Below are 19,254 nucleotides of genomic sequence, written 5' to 3'. Positions count from 1 at the left end.
GCCCCCCGAGAGGCCAGGACCCATCCTTCAAAAAAAGAGAACACAGTTCCACCCACAGAACAGAAGCAGATCAATCTCTAAAAGTATTTCCAATGCTCTCACCTCAATTTGCTTTATATATAACTATTCAAATATATATATCTTAACATCATTAACAATTAATATGCCTAATAATGTTGGCAGTTCATACAAATGATTGTTACCTATAACCAGGATTGTTACCTATAACCAGGATTGCCATTGCATTACATTACATTTTTGTTAAGCAATTATTATTTTAGCAAACAATTATTGTGATTCCTACTATATTGTCCCTAACATCCTTGCCCCTAGCAATAGATGTGGCATACATACACACAAACATACTCTTACACACTCTAACCCTTTCTCCCACAATCAACCATAAGCTCAGATCTTCAACAGTTGTTACATCCCAGAGCCCAACTCAAGAAAATACCTGATTTATGAATGCATTTACAGTTACAGCTGTTTGAGAAACCATGCAAGATTGAGCAAAAATTTGAGAAATTTGAGAAGTCTTAGGTGATGAAGATCAGATCCACCCCCTTCCCCTGAAAACACACACACGCTGGTCCTCCTGACCATTCTCCCAAGCATCTCTCTGCAGTCAGACATACGGAATTGTTTTAAGATGGTCATACTATGGATCATTTAACAATTTGATTTATAATTTTAGGACCCTTACAGGTATTAAAAATATATATACACAAAAATAAAATATTGAATTTGGCCTTTACTACTATAACCCAGAGACAGACTGCTCCTGAGTATTTCCTGATCCTGTCCTCTCACTCTAAAATAACAGTACGTGATTAAGATCATGTGTTGCCACAGACACTCATGCACTGCGGAAAGCCTGAAAAAGCTGAAAGCTCATGTATCATTGATGTTATACGGTAAGTTAGGCAATGGATGTCATAAGTGTGTGTGTGTGTGTGTACAGCATCAAAGTCTACAGGAGCATAACTGGAATGCACATTGTTCAAATGCAGTACCTGAATTGCTGTTGACCCTTATGCAATGTGCACTAAAATAACATCAATAATAACATCAGAAATCGCAAAACTGCAGCATTTGTGTGTGTGTGAGCGCGTGTCTGGAATGGTTGTTTTCCTTAGGAAAGATAAAATGTCCTGGGTCTCAGGGGTAGCCGGCTGGTAAAATTATTCTATGAAAGAGCTGGTCCCAGACTCCCAGTGGACCATAACTTACCATGCTACAGTACACAGTGCCTTGAAGTATACAACACAGTGCTTTATCCTTCACCACCAGAGTATGATTTAAAGGCTGGCTTGGAAGGCACCACCCTGACACAGTAATTACTAAGAAGAGGTCAAACACACATATATAAATTGAACGCTATAACACAACTGTCTGATGATAAATTGAATGCAAACTTTCCTATGTGTCTGTGTATTTTTCTTTTTCTTTCTGCAGTGCAGACAATAAAACATTTTCCAACTTGGAATCCTTGGTATTGTTTTGGAAAAGAGAGAGGGGTCCGGAGGAAGGGAGAGAGAGAGAGGCGTTTGAAAGCTGGAGCTGCTGATGAGATTAGAATGAGCTGGTCACAGAAACAGACAGCATCAGGGAATGAGGGAGGACTCAGCAGTGGCTCTGCTCTATCTGACCAGACCCTCCTGCCTGTACCCAGATGTCAGGGAATAATGGGCTTTGCATGCATGAACCCAACTTTACCACAACAGCCCAAATCCTGCAGTGGAAGACAGCATCTACGCCCACAAAATGTACACACCAGTCACACACACATGTGCACGCTCATTCGCACACACAAGGAGAAGAGGTATTGAAGAACGTTTCCCAAAATCTAGCTATAGTCCTAAGTTCACATCCATGCAGTTTGGGTATGAAATTGTTTGCCAAGCGTTAGCCACATTCCGTTTCCTCTTGACAGTATTTTCCATGTGATGCTCCAAAACTTTCCCAGAATCTAACAGAACTGCTAATAAGGCCTTTCTATGTGTAAAACTAACCTCGCTATTGAATGAAAGAGGGATTTGATGTCCTTGTGTGGGAGTGTATTACCGTTTTGCCATCATATCAATGCACAATTCTCCAATGTATCTTGATTCATCCCTGAAAAGCAATCATCTCTGGGTAAGTTTGCTCTGATAACAATTTTTGCACTTAAAATGTGTCCTAAAGCTTAGTTTGCCTGTGTCAGTAGAAAAGTGGTTTGGTGTGGGAAAGATTCATCCAACTATGTTGTAAGTAATATCCTCTTCGACGCCACAGGTTAAAACAATCATGCTTTAGATCTGCTCTGAATTGCTGTCAGTCAGAACTGTTGTCTGCTGATGGCTATAAACCACTGCTTGAAAATGACTTGACTTTTTGCAACAACGTATTCCATGGCGCGGCATGATCAATTTCTCGAACAAAGCACAATTGCACAAGTTTCCTACAACACTGGAAAAACTCCAGCAACATCAACAGATTCAAATAAAAACACAAATTTACAAGCTTGCATATTTATTGCACTACATTTAAAATTGCCAACAAAAAAAAATACATGGGATACTGTAAGTTAAGTGCATCATTGTAATAATTTTGCAAAGCTGGCATATCGTGTTTTTTTCCAACCATATACAGTGGTAATTACTGAATACCTGACTCAACACACTACAGCACATCCTGCATATGCTATTCACTTTGCTATGTACAAAATAGCTTACATATTAACTAGTCTGAAAGGAAAGAACTGCAAGAGGAAAAATGTGTAACAAATCAACTCAATGAGGAAGAGAGCAAGCGATCAATAACACTAGAACATGCTGGTACAAAAAGGTCCCCAGAATCAGGGGAGAATGGAAGACAAAAGAATAACAACATGGGCTTTCAAGTTGGTTATTATCATATTCATATTAGAATCTTTAACAAAAATAAATTAACAGGGAAGCAAAGACAAAACTGCAAATACTGACATTACTTTGATGTTTTAAATCTATAGCTAAAAACAATAAAAAGCTTTTTGGTTTTAGTTTGTCTGTTTTATAACAAAGTAAGCTTCTCATCAACATTCATTTACAAAATCATTCAAAAAATACATAAATTAAAAAGATTGTTCTATTCTAACTTTGCTACATGTGCACCATTTGGAAAATTGTATTTAATTTTTTAAAACAAGATTATATGCATCATGTGATTCCAGTCTCACGTTAACTAACATTAAGTCACACATGACTCTCTATAGGATTAAGTCATATCCAGCTGGTGAAGGAGATGAGGAAAAGTTGAAACCCTGAACCCAAACCCAAACAGGCTGGGCCTTAAAACACATTGAGTGTGTTCATTCCTTTTAGCATTTACCTCTATCAAGTTCTCTCAAGTGCCATTTTTGAAAAGCATGACTTTTCAAAAAAAATAACCTTCATTTTACATTTTAACCGTTTACTTATTCTAATCAACTTGAAGCAGATAGACATTAACATTGCGTTATTCTGTGGCGTCTTCTATATGTTTCCATGTGACGAATTCATAACTCACTCATTTGTGTGCAAATTCTCTTAGATCTCCGTTACACACAAACATGCTAGGGGCAAAACTGCACTCTTCGTTTCGAGATTGTCAATCAAAACACACTTAAGCTTAACATTTTCTAAAAGTGACCAGTGCTGGGTACTACTAGATACATTGTATACCTTTGAATGCACATGTCAGTATTAAAGGGTAACTAGTGTTTTTAACAATTGCAGTTTTGTGATTGCTCCCATCAACATGGTATATCCTCTAATCTTCTCACATGAATCCTCTTTTCCTTTAGTAAAACATTGACCATGATAAAAGTTTATATTTCCTCAAATCTTAAATCCAATGAGAAAGCCGCACAGAAAACAACAGTGAAAAACTAAGCCAATCCAGACCAAGTTACAACAACCATGACAACAAAGAACCAACACCTTCTTTACTCAGAATGTGAAAGTAAAACAAGAAAACCCATCTCGGCTACCTTTCCAAGGAGCAGATTAAAGTCCAAAATAGCACCAATCATCAGTGTCTCAGTTCCGTGGCAGCATCTCACTCACTTACCACAAGGGAACAATGCATTTCTACTATAGCTACTTCTATAGGCTACATCACAGCGTACATAACTGTCTACACATGGTTTTATACTAGCAACAAACATTCTAAAACTTCTAAAAAGCAAACCTACTTAAAACCATAAACGTTTAAAATACAAAAACACACTAGCAAGCATTTACTAGCTAACATGGAAAAAGGGGGGACTCTTAGCCTCAGTAAATACTGTAGAGTGTGTAAATATGAAGAGTGAGAGAAGAATTTGAGAGCTGAAGGGTGTGAATCACCCGAAGAGCAGAGCAATTAGGACTGTTAAAAAGTAAAATATTGAACCCAACGTTTGAATGGTTCCGCTTCGAGGTGCAACCACTCCCTTCCAAGACGTTGAAGAGTGTGTTTTGTAGAGATTATGATACAGGTCTAGGCCTAGCTTAATACTGTGTTAAGGAGCGATCACATATTGCAGTTGAGCGTGTGAACAGTGCAGAGAACTGAGTGAGTGTTAAAACATAAATAGGAGGATAATGCTGCTGTTTAAACTGTGATTTGTTCTGTGGCAGAGTGGATGACATGCTGCTGCTTGTCAGTTACTGTACTCAGCCCACAAGGGACCACCTGTAGAATTCGTAAACGTAGACGTGGGTCTCTGCTAGTCTGGTCCCAGATCTGTTTGGGCAGTCACCAAAGCCATGGAAGACAGCACAAACAGACCTGGTTGGAGACTGTTATTACATTGCTTTGTGTCATTCGGCTTTTCCTCTCCTTCCTGAAAACAAACATATCATCAAGGCTTAGAGTCCCTAACAAGCTACTGTATATCTATCTAATGTGTTATAAATCACAAAAATAGACAGAGAAGGTATGAAACTTCAGAGTCATCATGATGTCATCTATACCCCCCATTCCCTTCCCCCCCAAAAAGGTTAGACATGATTACAAAAATCAGAAATTAAAATACAATTTTTTTTCTCCCATTTGTTCTTTATGATGACAGTGTTTTGTTTCTCCCAGGAAGGAGCGAAGGGAAGGACCGGTGAGTTGTTTTGTTGCTGCTCCCCTTTGGTCCGACCGACAGTGACCTGCAGTCTTTTCTGTGAAAGAAAGGAAAAAGTACATTCAAAATTTTAGACATGATAATATAATCGACAACGACTGCTCGTGTGGATACTCTAGGTTGAGACTTGCCAAAAGACTTTTCAATTACGTCATCCTGAAGAATCTTCTGTAAATTCAGCTATACGTAGATTTTGGGTCTGACAACATAATACTAGGAAACATTTTTAACCACAATTTAGCCTAGGCTAGAGCAGGTTTCTCAGGATGTGTATCAGCTGTTAGAACGAGATAATGACACCTTTACAGTCCATTAAATAATACAGTAGCACTGCACTGTCATTCATTAATAGACTTGGCTTTTCTTACCTCAGGGGAGCCATCATAGCCTGTTAATTTCAGTATGAGGGTTAAACTGGTACCTAAGAGCAAGAGAGACAAGCATGAAATAGAACTATTTGATTCATGAACAACAGTGAGTCAGTGATCCCTAGCTGCAATTCATTACCCTAGAACTCACAACGAGACAAGCCAATACGAAAACAGAAAAGACAATAAGGGATCTGAGAAAACGCATTTATAAAGTAGACTATAACAGTTAGGCCTACTCCTGGGCAATCCATGTTCTGAATCCAAATGCTCAAAGCAGACTCAAGGGGATCTTTATGACCAAACAGTTCAACTCAGCTCTTGCAATATTGAACTAGAATGCAGGACGACACACAAACATTGGAAAATAATTTTCTAGGACAGAAAAATGTAATGTAAAAACAACCGGAATAGCCCTTCCTAGAATTTTCACATAACTTGAACTCAATACTCCTGGAGAGAATCTGCCCTCCTAACTCCTTCCTTCTCACCGCAACTTAGTAGTTTAACATGACTTAGTAGTTTAAATGCACAGGTTATATTTACAGTACAGTAAAGTAGAGGCAGTAGGGAAGGCCACCTGTTTAAAACAAGACTGTCTTTTCCACTTCCCAGACTGCAGCTTGGAGCGCCATCCAGGCAACACCAGTCAAACGAGGTCACATTTTTCCCCCAGCGGCAGTCCACTGCATTGAGGCTGTCTCGAACTCACTGAACCCACAGGCAGCCTTGAGCTAGCATAGACAGTGCTGCTGCATCGGAGCCATGGACTTATATAACTGGTCAGAGGCCTGCTCAATGCTGAGCAGTAGTGATGATACTGTACCAGCTAAAGCTGTGATTGGGTCATAAATACCGGTATATCACTCTGATTGGACAAGGGAAGGCACGCTTGTATCATTACAGATTCTGATTGATGGTTTAGTGTGATGTTCTGATTTGGTTATAGGTTCCTTCCACCATTGGTTAGATTAGGATATGATACTTGCCATGGATCATAATACTTGCCATGGATTGTTTAAAATGCAGATTATATTGCCAAAAACAATACTGTTCCCCTATAGTCTTGAATACACAGACAATACATAGAGCAAATTATGATAAAACAATATAGTAACAAGTCAAAGCAATAGCCTAGAGCTACATGTGACAATATGTTGATTTTAATTATCCTATCTATGGTTAGGTTGAGATCTGTGAATTTTAACAGGGCAACATCAAATTTTACCTTGATTATCTGCAAGAGCCGCATTTCTACTGCATAGTCAGTCTGGCATCAGGGCAAGTGTGGGACTGCGAGATAAATACATAAAATAAAAAATATATATACACACAAATGTTTTATCATGTTTATGACTACAGACATAATTGAAGAAGCATCAAGCATTCAGTGACAGTCAGTATACATTAAATAAACGGCATCTCAATGCACAATAATGCGCCATGCAGTAAAAGCGTATTATCAAATACACGTGTGCAGAAGGCAGACAAAAATGACTTCATCTTTTTGACTAAAAAAATATGTAGCTAGTAAAAACAGCAAGCAGCCTTGCGGGGAGAGAACCCCATACACGGCTGCGTTGACCCAACTGCCCCTGTCTAAATACAGATTCATGCAATCCCTGAATGAGCACCTGCCGGCGCTTCACAAATGTATCATTCTACAGCAAAACACCTCGCTACATTGTGATTGTTACAGTTAATATCGTAATGTGTCAAGTAATATAATATTACAAATATAGCTAGCTATTAAATTAAAATACCAATGCTGCTGCATAAACTTGCTGGTTTGCAAGCAATAATCTAGCGTTTACGTCAAGCAAATTTCCGTCTTTGCTAGCCTCTCAAACAAAGAAAGGGGGTTGCATTCAGTCTACGCCTGAAGCTGCTAGCTAGGGTTGTCTCGCACCAAAATGCCATGCCAGCTTGGCAGCTCGCTAGTTAGTGAGCTAGCTAGCTGACCACATAGCTTGCTTGCTAACGTAGCTAGACCGGCAAAAATAAAACACGTCTGCTAACACACAATTATGTTGCTACTGGCTAGCCAGCTAACCAGATTCGATAAGTAACATCGAACAGCTCATTGTAATTAAATGTACTTACAGATTGAAGCCCAGTTATACTAAAGTAATTTCCATTAGTTCGCTAGCCAGCTAGCGGTGGGGAGGCCAGCTGGCGCTGATGAAGTTTCAATTTTACTGGCACAATGTTGCATACGTGAAGCTCGTAAAAACGGCAAGCAGCCTTGCGGGGACAGAACCCCATATACGGCTGCGTTGACCCAACTGCCACAGTCTTTAACTAACTAGCTTGCTGTTGGCTCGGGGCCAGGCCCCCCAATACATCTGCAGTAGTGTACAGTCAGACTGCTCGGTGCTTACTCGGCAGTCTGCGGTAACTCAAGGTCCCCCTCTGTCTGGGAGAGACAGCTTCTCCAATCAGAGCGAAGGCCGATGGAGCCAACCTCTAAACATTGAGGGGATTCGATGAATCTTGCCCGGACGCCATTGTAAGCGTGTTTTGCACCGGCTGAAAGTTGACTCCATTGAGTTCGAACCCGGGTTGCTTCCAGGGCGTGAATTTGGTGGCCAACTCTTGTCCGACCGAGAAATCGGCTCAAAACAAACGTAACGTAATTTAGCACGTGTAGTAATGAGCAATATTCGGTGTTTTCACATGCAAAAGTGCCTTCCCAAAGAAAACTATTCTGAAATCCAAACATAAATTCTATGGAAAATGGTATGAAAATATTGTATGTTTCTGGACGATGTACCATGTTGACAACATGACAGAGCGGCGCAGATTACTGTTCCTTTTGACAATGTCGCTCCACCCTCACCGCTTTTGCTCGGTCACGTCACGGGCCATAGACCAATACCCCGCGGCTCAGCATAATCGAATTCGGAAATTAGGTGCACTCGATTTAGTCAAAACTGGGGGTGGCGGTGTAGATAGGCCTACCACTGAAACCCTACTAGTAGGAGGCTGTACTAAAACCATAGATATGTAAATGTAGGTTATGTCCCAATTATCTATCCTTCTTCCCAAACGGTGTTCACTTCCCTTCACTGATTTTAAAGGAAATTACTGATATATAGTGGGAACTCCTACAAGTCCAGGTCTTGCCTCCACCAATCCAATGATTTTAGATTTGTGGAAAATAGTGAATGAGGGCACAATTCGGGGAAAATGCACTATTATTGGGAAGCACCAGTAGATGCCATTGTCTGTTTGTTGTTGTGAATAACGGAAGTATTACATACCAAAATCGTGACCGTGCACATGGTATTTATTTTATATATTTTTTTATTGAACTAGCAAGTCAGTTAAGAACAAATTATTATTTACAATGGCGGCCTATCTCGGCCAAACACTAACGACGCTGGTCCAACTGTGCGCCACCCTATGGTATAGGACCCACGAGTACAAATCAAATACGCCTGTGTAATTCACCCAGACTGGACCCTGGATGTGGATTCACCTGAACGTCCACTACCAACGGAAGCTCTACCACTTCTTCCCTGAAAGATAATGCACTTCAATTATTCCCTATATTTTTACTTAATTGGTTCCTGATTACACTTAATTACAGATTACAGTATTCAGTTTATCGCCACAATTAGTGGTTCGGAGTAATCCACAAAAACGTTTACGACAATCTACCATGTTCATAATCAGAGACAGACATTACTAGTGATGAGTTCATACGGGCTTAAAACATTGACTGGCAAGTAATACCTCTCATGCAGTGTTTATTTCACATATTTAAGGCAGAACAGAAACAGTTGGAAAACCCCTGATTAATTTAAAAGCACAGGGTCTATAAAAGTGAATTCCTTTACATCCCTATTCAACATGGACCAAAAGAAGAGTGGAACTGCACAAGGGCTGACTGTGAGAGCGTGGAATATTTATGTAGTGAGGTCACCTAGTAACATGCAGCTTCGTCTCTTCGATCTCACTGCCTCTCTATGCCGCTTGGAAATGAAACATCTGTACATTCCTCCCCCATCCCCCGACACACACACAGCAACAACAAAAAAAGACTACACTCAAATGCTGAAGTTTTCATTACACCTTTATTACGCAAGTTCAAACCCCCGAGTTGACAAGGTACAAATCTATCGTTCTGCCCCTGAACAGGCAGTTAACCCACTGTTCATAGGCCGTCATTGAAAATAAGAATTTGTTCTTAACTGACTTGCCTAGTTAAATAAAGGTAAAATATTATTTTTTTAAAGGCTTTTGAGATCACGTGTCCTCTTAATTTCTGTTGAGACTAACTAAGATGATATCCATGCTATCTTCTCCAAAATAACAACACAATATTTTTAGAAAAACTTCGTAACATATTTCTTATGTGAACATTAAGGTTCTGCATAGGTTGCATAGGTGGTCTGCAAGAAGCAGTGTTTAGTGTGCAGCAGGACTGTTCCACACTAGTCCAGTTTCAAGACCCTCTGACCATTCTTATGCATTTCTTCTACTTTTCTATACTCAGTTTTCTATAATGTAGCAAGACATAACACTAAAGGAGACATTAACGTATATAATGGTATTCACATGAGCTATATAATAGCTACGTTAGTTTGAACAGTGGCTGCAGAACATAATAAATCGGTTTCTGTGAGTTTCTCACTTGTACATGTATGAAATGAGAGGTTTCTTTGCAGAGCCATTTGAAAATATATGTCCTGTATCTTCAAGTAGCATGAAATAAAGAAACAAGTGTTGACATCACTGTGGTGTCCCTCAAGCTGGGTCTTGTTCATACACCAAGAAAGAAAAACTGTAAATGCTCGGGGAATACACCCCTTCCAGTATATCTGATCTACATTCAAATAAACATATATACAATGTTCATTAAGACAATGGTTTCCGATTTAAACGTAAAAAATGCTTCAAATAAAAACACAAAGCTGAATGTGAAAGTCCCTGAGTAAACTGCCAAACTCTCCAACGTAGAAGAGTGAGTTAACACCGATTTCAAGTATTCTGCTTGTATGCAGATGGAGAAAAATGACCATAAATGTCTAGCTTTGTGAGGTTTGAAAAAATATAACCAAATAAATAGATTTTAGAATATATAGACTACCCAAAAGGCTAGAAGATATGATTGGGGTGAAAGAGCCCAAAATGTAATCATCCAATATGGGACATTGGCAAAGCTTCTAGGTGCCACTTTGGACAAAACATTTATGATTTGAAGATACATTTTCACTTTTTTTGTTTTCCCTGTTGCCATCTTGTGGCCAAATCTATTCACTGCAAGCATGAAACAGCATAATCACAAGCAGAGACGTAATTTTACTGCTACATACACAAACATACGTGCAAAGAACCCTGATTTTTCACAAGCACAATCTTTCAAGGATTTCTTAACATTTTGTTTTCCAGTTTGATTAAAACCGAGAGTGACTTCCGTTTCTCCTTTCACTTCCTCCCCCTCTCACCCCTCACTTCCCTCAACCTCAGTGAAGATATCATTGAAGATGTACTGGGACACGTTGACGGGTTCCTCGCCTGGAGAGAGAGATGGGGAGGGAGAGAGAGATGGGGAGGGAGAGAGAGAGAGAGAGAGATGGGGAGGGAGAGAGAGAGAGAGAGATGGGGAGAGAGAGAGAGAGAGAGATGGGGAGGGAGAGAGAAAGAGATGGGGAGGGAGAGAGAGAGAGATGGGGAGGGAGGAGAGAGATGGGAGAGAGAGAGAGAGATGGGGAGAGAGAGAGAGATGGGGAGGGAGAGAGAGAGATGGGGAGGGAGAGAGAGATGGGGAGGGAGAGAGAGAGATGGGGAGGGAGAGAGAGAGATGGGGAGGGAGAGAGAGAGATGGGGGGAGGAGAGAGAGAGAGATGGGGAGGGAGAGAGAGATGGGGAGGGAGAGAGAGAAAGAGAGAGAGATGGAGAGGGAGAGAGAGATGGGGAGGGAGAGAGAGATGGGGAGGGAGAGAGAGAAAGGGAGGGAGAGCGGGAGAGAGAGTAGGACAGAAGCACAATAATAATTCTGTGTCTGATCGTACAAGATTATTCCCACAATGATAGATCAATGTTTTTGTGTTCAGTGCAATTTTGCAGAGGTAAAATATCACCACATGTTGTCCATCTCTTTACCTTGGTAGCTGTAGTACATTGGGAAGTACTGGGATCTGGGTCTGAGTGGAAGGCCTGGACATCAGAGGGCTGTTCCCAGGTCACCCTGGGGGAACTGTCTGGCCTAGTGACCGTTCTGGTGGAACTAATGGTGGTGTTTCTGGTGGAGGGGGCAGGCATGGTTCTGGTGGTGGAGGGGGCTGGCGCCGCCCGTTTCCCCCCTGGCTGGGTGGTGTTGACCTAGGGCCTCTGAGGGGCTGCTCTGGGCCCTCGAGGAGGGGCAGAGGGGGCAGCTGCAGGGGTGCTGGTCTTATTGGACATGAAATAAAGAAATCCTCTGGGTCTTCTACCAGGCCTATAGAGGGAAGGAATATTATTCCTAATCAATCAATCTAATCAATGGAAGACATTAACCGAATGTGTCCTGTCAATCAACAACTATAATTCAACATGAGGTCCTTTCAACTACTTGAGATTTCATATTTTATTGAGGAGTTTACAACTAATAGATAGTACAAACTGAGACTGATGGAGAGATTGACAGGTATTAGAATCTTCACCTACTCAAGGGGCCACTCGTAGCCAGCGGTGTCATTTGACAGGCAGCCTGAGACTCCGCCCCTGACCTACGGTCCTCCATCTCGCCCCCTCCAGTGGGCGTGTCCTCCTCTGTCTCTGGGAGGTCTAAACGGCCCACAATCTCCTACTCCTCAACCGCCACCTCTCCTGATGCTGTTCCTGTGACGGAGGGACCTGGCTGGGCTGGGGGCTGTGGGGTGGTCAATCTCTGGGATGGTGGTGGTGGTATGGTCTGGGGTAGAGGCTGTGGGGTGGTTCGTCTCTGGGGTGGTGGTATGGTCTGGGGTGGAGGCTGTGGGGTGGTCCGTCTCTGGGATGGTGGTATGGTCTGGGGTGGAGGCTGTGGGGTGGTTCGTCTCTGGGATGGTGGTATGGTCTGGGGTGGAGGCTGTCTTATGGTCCGTCTCTGGGATGGTGGTGGTGGTATGGTCTGGGGTAGAGGCTGTGGGGTGGTCCGTCTCTGGGATGGTGGTATAGTTTGAGGTGGATGCTGACACAGCCTCCTTGGCTAGGACCGAACAACTGGGCTGTTTCCTTACTGCTGTGTTAGGTCTGATCTGCAGTTTGTCTAGGTCACACAGACAGAACTAAATGAAAAACATATTACACAATACAATAGATGGATGGAAGGATGGATGAATAGATGGATGGATAGAAGGATAAAATAATGGATGTATACAAGGATAGATTGATAGATGGTTGGATAGAAGGATGGATGGATGGAAAGATAGAAGGCTGGATGGATAGAAGGATAGATGGATGGATAAAAGGATGGATGACTGGATGGCATTGAATGAACGAACAAACAATGGAAAACATGTCTGTTAAACATTGTATTAGATGTACAGCTACTGTGTATTCTGTGCCCACCACTCCTGGCTCTCTCTGGCACTTTCCTCTTAAAAGGAGGATCTATGTCCTCCCTAGTCTCCGCGTCAGCCATGGAGTCTTCTGAGGGATTGGCTGAGGCACACACATCTACTGGGCCTGCCGTGGAGCCAGACTCCACTTCCTTGATACTGGTGTATGTGGGTAGAGGGACGACCTCATCAAATGACATGGGCTCAGGGGCTTTACAGAGGATACCAGCATACCCTTCCTCCAAACCACCTCCAGGACCAACAATATCACTGCTGAAGGAGAGGAGAGGCATATGTCAGGTGACGAGAGACCGAGAGCACAAAAGAGAGAGATGGCGAGAGAGATAGATAACGTACATTCATATGGTAGATAAATTCAGTGGTGGAAATAGTACTCAATTGTCATACTTGAGTAAAATTAAAGGAAATGACTCAAGTAAAAGTGAAAATCACCCAGTAAAATACTACTTGAGTATTTGGTATTTTAAATATACTTTAATATCAAAAGTAAATGTAATTGCAAAAATGTACTTAAGTATCTGTTACGCACGCCTCTATGAAGAGGGAACGCGACTCCCTGCTACAATTAAACTCTCCGTGAAGTGAAAAAGGTATGGACTGTAGGTGCGAGTAAGAATGACAACAAGCAGAATGTGGTACCGTTTACAAGGACTTTATTCCTTTACACGGTAATATGGGGAAAAGGGGCTGGACGGAACCAAAGCAAAGAAAGTAAATCTCAAAGCCCCCTCTCCTATCTTACCTGCCTACCCACTACTTACCTAATTTAGCACCACCTGGTGCCCTAACCAAAATACAGGGGGTGGTCTGCCCAGGTCTTACCTAGTGTGCCTAGACAGCGAATATGCTACGGGTATATGTATGCCCGCGGGCCTCTTGCCTAAGCACTCCCAAGGTGCCTTCCCCTTCTCCCCTGGGAACAAATGAAACAGAATATTAAACAATTTTCAAACAAACATCAAATAAGCTCTATCTGAGCAACAAAGTCACAAAATATACCAACTCTCAGCAAAATCAACCTCTATCAAAATCTCTCTGCAATGACCTCCCAGAAAATCTCTCGCAAATCTACATCCAGCAAAATGTCTCGCAAATCTACCTCCAGCCAAATCACTCAGAAAATCTCTCTACAAAAAGATCTCCCTCCTGAACAGAACACTGGCTTTTATATAGCGTCAGAAGGAATGGGTAATTGGAGACAGCTGAGTCTTGACGAGGGGGCGGGGTCAGCTCTCCAATTAGCCATGGAGTCGACCAATCAGCTGCTTGAGGGATTTCAGGAAGCCATTTCCTGAAATAAACACATGCAAATATACAAACTACAATACATAAACTGGGGAACGTAACAGTATCAAAAGTAAAAGTATGAATAATTTCAAATTCCTTATATTAAGCAAACCAGATGGCACAATTGTTCATGTTTTTTAAATTTACGGATAGCCAGGGGCACACTCCAACACTCAGACATCATTCAAAAACAAAGCATTTGTGTTTTGTGTGTCCGCCAGATCAGAGGTAGTAGGGATGACCAGGGATGTTCTCTTGATAAGTGCGTGTCCTGTTAAGCATTCAAAATGTAACAAGTACTTTTGGGTGTCAGGGAAAATGTATGGATTAAAAAGTACATACTTTTCTTTACGAATCTAGTGAAGTAAAAGTAAAAGTTGTCATAAATATAAATAGTAAAGTACTGATACCCCCCAAAAACTTCTTAAGTAGTACTTCAAAATATTTTAAGTACTTTACACCACTGGATAAATTGCATCTGGGGGGGAAATTAAGTGGACCGCGTTTGTGATGACTGACAGACAGGCACTAACCTCTGCTGGCTGCAGTTGAGAGCATGCGTCTGCGACCGGTAGAAAAGAGAGGGGCTCGGAGAGGGTCTGAGACGTACAGCCATACTCCTCCTCCATGGGGAAGAAAGGGATTTCAGTCAGGGAGAGGATGAAGATGGGCTCATCAGGGTCTGGCTGGGCCGGGTCCAACAGAACAGTTGATCCAGAACTTTCTGAATGCTGTGTGATGAGAGCATCACTTCGTTGAGAGAAGAAGATTTCCTCTGTGAGGAGAGATGTATCCTCCTGTTAATCCAAACATCAGACACACATTTCTGGAGCACATTTCCACATGCAACCAGACATCTGTGGTAGGAATACAATTAATGAATTACCTGGGTAGCATCAATGATGTCAGTAAGGGGGGTGACTTGGTGAATCAGCTGTATTTCCTCCTATGAATACAAACATCAAAGGCACACAGACAGACACACCTTCTAAAAGCACATTACAGTAACGCAACCGGAAGACAATCAGACATTTTTATTGGAACACATTGAATTGTAAAATAGCGCTTATGGCTAAACTAATAGCTGATATTTATAATAAATTTACCTGGGTAACAATCAACAATCAATGATGTCAGTAAGGGGGATGACTTGGTGAATCTGTTGTATTTCCATGGGAACCTCATCAGCCTCCTCTGGTGTTTGAACTTCAGCGCAATGTCTCTGGACCTCAGAGCTGGGCCTGGTAGCCTCAACATGTGGTATCTGGACCTCAGTGCTGGGCCTGGTAGCCTCAACATGTGGTATCTGGACCTCAGAGCTGGGCCTGGTAGCCTCAACATGTGGTATCTGGACCTCAGAGCTGGGCCTGGTAGCCTCAACATGTGGTATCTGGACCTCAGAGCTGGGCCTGGTAGCCTCAACATGTGGTATCTGGACCTCAGAGCTGGGCCTGGTAGCCTCAACATGTGGTATCTGGACCTCAGAGCTGGGCCTGGTAGCCTTGACATGTGGTATCTGGGCTACAGGGCAGTTTCTGCTTTCTGGTACCAAGTGTGTGTGGCGGCTCTAGTGGTGCGACCCAGGTTGGGTTTGGGTTTAGGTAAACAGGCTCTGCGGGTTGGACCAGTCTGTTTGGGCTGGTCTGATTCTGATGTTCCTGACTGAGACCCTACAGCACTGAGGGAGGAGGAAGTATATTCCTTTGGGCCATCGCAACCTTTCTCCTCTTCTGATGGCCTCAGAGGTGACTCTGGGACTGGGGCTCTGGTTCTGTGTGTACCTGGGCCTGGCTGCTCAAGATTTGGGATGGGCTGTAGTTCTGAGTATGTGTTTGTGATGGTATCCAGTGTGGGCTGGGGTGGTTCTGACTGTGTGGTGGTATTTAGTGTGGGCTGGGGTGGTTCTGACTGTGTGGTGGTATCCAGTGTGGGCTGGGGTGGTTCTGACTGTGTGGTGGTATCCAGTGTGGGCTGGGGTGGTTCTGACTGTGTGGTGGTATCCAGTGTGGGCTGGGGTGGTTCTGACTGTGTGGTGGTATTTAGTGTGTGCTGGGGTGGTTCTGACTGTGTGGTGGTATCCAGTGTGGGCTGGGGTGGTTCTGACTGTGTGGTGGTCCATTTAGTGTGGGCTGGGGGTGGTTCTGACTGTGTGGTGGTATTTAGTGTGGGCTGGGGTGGTTCTGACTGTGTGGTGGTATTTAGTGTGGGCTGGGGTGGTTCTGACTGTGTGGTGGTATTTAGTGTGTGCTGGTGTGGTTCTGACTGTGTGGTGGTATCCAGTGTGGGCTGGGGTGGTTCTGACCAGTGTGGGCTGGGGTGGTTCTGACTGTGTGGTGGTATTTAGTGTGGGCTGGGGTGGTTCTGACTGTGTGGTGGTATTTAGTGTGGGCTGGGGTGGTTCTGACTGTGTGGTGGTATTTAGTGTGTGCTGGTGTGGTTCTGACTGTGTGGTGGTATTTAGTGTGGGCTGGGGTGGTTCTGACTGTGTGGTGGTATTTAGTGTGTGCTGGTGTGGTTCTGACTGTGTGGTGGTATCCAGTGTGGGCTGGGGTGGTTCTGACTGTGTGGTGGTATTTAGTGTGGGCTGGGGTGGTTCTGACTGTGTGGTGGTATTTAGTGTGTGCTGGGGTGGTTCTGAGTGTGGGCTGGGGTGGTTCTGACTGTGTGGTGGTATTTAGTGTGTGCTAGGGTGGTTCTGACTGTGTGGTGGTATTTAGTGTGTGCTGGGGTGGTTCTGACTGTGTGGTGGTATTTAGTGTGTGTTGGGGTGGTTCTGACTGTGTGGTGGTATTTAGTGTGTGCTGGGGTGGTTCTGACTGTGTGGTGGTATTTAGTGTGTGCTGGGGTGGTTCTGACTGTGTGGTGGTATCCAGTGTGGGCTGGGGTGGTTCTGACTGTGTGGTGGTATTTAGTGTGGGCTGGGGTGGTTCTGACTGTGTGGTGGTATTTAGTGTGTGCTGGGGTGGTTCTGACTGTGTGGTGGTATTTAGTGTGTGCTGGGGTTGTTCTGACTGTGTGGTGGTATCCAGTGTGGGCTGGTGTGGTTCTGACTGTGTGGTGGTATCCAGTGTGGGCTGGGGTGGTTCTGACTGTGTGGTGGTATTTAGTGTGGGCTGGGGTGGTTCTGACTGTGTGGTGGTATTTAGTGTGGGCTGGGGTAGTTCTGACTGTGTGGTGGTATTTAGTGTGGGCTGGGGTAGTTCTGACTGTGTGGTGGTATTTAGTGTGGGTTGGTCTGGTTCTGTGTGCGTAGTAATATTTTGTATACACTGTGGCTTTGAATGGGCTACTCTGGTCCTCTGAATGGGCTGTGGTTCTCTGTGTGTGATGATATTTGCAGTGCGCTGTGGCTTGGAGTGTGTGGTACTTCTCTGTTTGGGCTGTGGTTCTGACTCTGTGGTAATACTCTCGGTAGACAGTGGTGGTTCTGTGGTGATATTCATGGTTGGCTGTGGTTTTGAGGATGCAGTGATATTCAGCATTGGCTGTGGTGGTGGTTCTGATTGTGTGATGGTATACTGTGGTGGTTTTGGCTGTGTGGTAATATTTTCTGTCGGATGTTTTGGTTTGGGTTGTGTGGTCCTGGCAGCCAGGCCCAGGTTGGGTTAGACCTTAGGGAAGCGGCTCCTCCTGGTCTGTGAGGTCGTCTGCTGCTTGGACACTTCTGAACATAATTCCACATGAGAGGCGTGTCCAATAACAGTTCCCTCCCCATGTCTGAGAGGCTCCTCCTCTGCAGGTGTGGTTTCCTGAGTTGGCGCGTCACTGCTCTGAGGCACTTGGGCAGAAGCTGTGCTCGTGGTGACTCGGACAGAGGCTGTTGTCGTAGTGACTGGGACAGAGGCTATTTTTGTTGTCCTGGTGACAGGGACAGAGGCTGTCGTTGTGGTGACAGGGACAGAGGCTGTTGTTGTGGTGACTGGGATAGACGCTGTCGTTGTGGTGACAGGGCCAGAGGCTGTTGTCCTGGTGACTGGGACAGAGGCTGTTGTTGTGGTGACAGGGACAGAGGCTGTTGTTGTGGTGACAGGGACAGAGGCTGTTGTTGTGGTGACTGGGACAGAGGCTGTTGTTGTGGTGACTGGGACAGAGGCTGTCGTTGTGGTGACAGGGACAGAGGCTGTTGTTGTGGTGACAGGGACAGAGGCTGTTGTTGTGGTGACAGGGACAGAGACTATTTTGGTGATTGGGACAGAGGCTGTTGTCGTGGTGATTGGGACAGAGGATGTTGTTGTGGTGACTGGAATACAGGCGGTTGTCCTGGTGACTGGGACAGAGGCTGTCGTTGTGGTGACTGGGACAGAGGCTGTTGTTGTGGTGACTGGGACAGAGGATGTTGTTGTGGTGACTGGGACAGAGACTATTTTGGTGACAGGGACAGAGGCTGTTGTTGTGGTGACAGGGACAGAGGCTGTTGTCGTGGTGTTTGGGACAGAGGCTGTTGTCGTGGTGATTGGGACAGAGGATGTTGTCGTGGTGATTGGGACAGAGGATGTTGTTGTGGTGACTGGAATACAGGCGGTTGTCCTGGTGACTGGGACAGAGGCTGTCGTTGTGGTGACTGGGGCAGAGGATGTTGTTGTGGTGACTGGGACAGAGGCAGTTGTTGTGGTGACTGGGACAGAGGCAGTTGTTGTGGTGACTGGGACAGAGGATGTTGTTGTGGTGACTGGGACAGAGGATGTTGTTGTGGTGACTGGGACAGAGGCTATTTTTGTTGTCCTGGTGACAGGGACAGAGGCTGTCATTGTGGTGACTGGGACAGAGGCTGTCGTTGTGGTAACTGGGGCAGAGGATGTTGTTGTGGTGACTGGGACAGAGGCTGTTGTTGTGGTGACTGGGACAGAGGCAGTTGTTGTGGTGACTGGGACATAGGCAGTTGTGGTGACTGGGGCAGAGGATGTTGTTGTGGTGACTGGGACAGAGGCAGTTG

At 44.1% G+C, this 19,254-nt stretch overlaps 1 long non-coding RNA gene across 1 annotated transcript; it reads right to left on the bottom strand.

The window, feature by feature from the left end:
- Positions 1–2,497: 2,497 nt before the first annotated feature.
- Positions 2,498–7,912, bottom strand: LOC115105956 (uncharacterized). The gene is made up of 4 exons (XR_003859947.2): positions 7,588–7,912; positions 6,713–6,777; positions 5,485–5,537; positions 2,498–5,153 (listed from the first exon to the last, which is right to left on the bottom strand). It is a non-coding gene; the product is annotated as an uncharacterized LOC115105956 (long non-coding RNA).
- Positions 7,913–19,254: the final 11,342 nt, after the last annotated feature.

The sequence above is a fragment of the Oncorhynchus nerka genome, linkage group LG22 (genome assembly GCF_034236695.1).
Source record: "Oncorhynchus nerka isolate Pitt River linkage group LG22, Oner_Uvic_2.0, whole genome shotgun sequence".
In the NCBI taxonomy this organism is placed as follows: Eukaryota; Metazoa; Chordata; class Actinopteri; order Salmoniformes; family Salmonidae; genus Oncorhynchus; species Oncorhynchus nerka.
This window is presented reverse-complemented; position numbering and strand designations above follow the sequence as displayed.